Below are 1,430 nucleotides of genomic sequence, written 5' to 3'. Positions count from 1 at the left end.
TGATGTGTGATTCTCTGAGTTCTTTAACTGTGAAGGAGCTTAAGCAACTGGAGAACAGGCTTGAGTGAGGCATCACTAGGATCAGGTCCAAGAAAGGTAACTAATTAATTGCATTATGCATGCATGAAATCAACCCAAAAAAAAAAAAAAATTTGAATTTGAGCAGTACACCATTGTTTTGCAACAATACATTGCATAAACTTTACCGATATACGTTTAGTATATGTAATTTATGTCATTTTGAAAATAATTTGTTGCTTTGTCTGTTTCCTAAAATTGAGTTCTTACAGAAAAGGGTAATGATTAAAGTTCATTAAATCCTCTTTAGCCTTTTTTTTCGTTTTCTTCCAAGCTTTTATAGAACTCTTTGCCATTTTCATTTTCATAGGAGGTTGAGCTGGAAAATGACAGCGTGTGTCTCCGATCAAAGGTATGCAAATCAATCCTTTGTATGTATAATGCATTTGTTCTCGCCCTCTTCCAAAATTTCAGCGCGTTATTAAAATTTCGTTGTTTCTGAAACTCAGATAGCAGAAATGGATAAGGTCTCAGCAAGCAAACATGGCGACTGGCCAAGAGCTGAATGCAATCCATGCATTAGCTTCTTGGAATTTCTTCAGTCCTGCTATTATCGAGGGTGGCGGCTCTGCTTACTCTCACCCGAACAAGAAGATACTCTATCTCGGGTAATTAATTGTCCCATCACATTTCATTTCTATGGGCTCGTGTTGCGCGTGCATCAATGTTTTCTCCCGTTTGCTAGAGATCAAGCTTGTGGCATCTCAATACGAGATCTACGATGAGACTATCATTATCTACTGAATGTGTGTGCTACTTGATACCTATTTTTTAAACCAACAATATATGAAATTGGATGAGTTTATGTGTAACCTAATTACTTACGCTGACTTATCATTGGCATCTTCTCTTTGAGAGACTAGTTATTATGCTGAAACTTAATATCTATAAAACTTTCAAAACTGAGGCTGTATGATGTCGAAGGGCTTGCATTATGTATGAGGTAAATAAAGATTGTGTCATATGTGCATAAATAAATTGTAACGCCCACTTTTATTTATTTATTTATTTTCCTCTTTTACCCTTATTAAATGTGTAGGATAGTTATTATTGAGTGTTTGTGTGTGAGTAAAATTTATCAAATGTCTCGGTATGGCCAAGTATGGCATCCATGCAAAGAAGTTATAAAACTTTATTTTCCTTCTCCAAAAATTTATGTTTCTTTTTAAGAAGTCTGTCTTTTATTTTCTACACCGTTACAAACCCTAGAAAGAAAAGAAAGAAACATAAATTTTTGGAGAAGGAAAATAAAGTTTTATAACTTCTTTGCATGGATGCCATACTTGGCCATACCGAGACATTTGACAATTTCCTTGCCGACAAACTCAGAGCCAGTAGACAAATCAAAAAGT

General features: G+C 35.0%; 1 pseudogene; it reads left to right on the top strand.

The window, feature by feature from the left end:
* The first annotated feature begins 2 nt into the window (after window positions 1–2).
* Window positions 3–695, top strand: LOC112099655 (annotated as a pseudogene).
* Window positions 696–1,430: the final 735 nt, after the last annotated feature.

This window comes from Citrus clementina, unplaced genomic scaffold (genome assembly GCF_000493195.1).
Source record: "Citrus clementina cultivar Clemenules unplaced genomic scaffold, Citrus_clementina_v1.0 scaffold_3, whole genome shotgun sequence".
In the NCBI taxonomy this organism is placed as follows: domain Eukaryota; kingdom Viridiplantae; phylum Streptophyta; class Magnoliopsida; order Sapindales; family Rutaceae; genus Citrus; species Citrus x clementina.
Note: the sequence above shows the minus strand (reverse complement) of the source record. Positions and strands in the feature narration are given on the sequence as shown.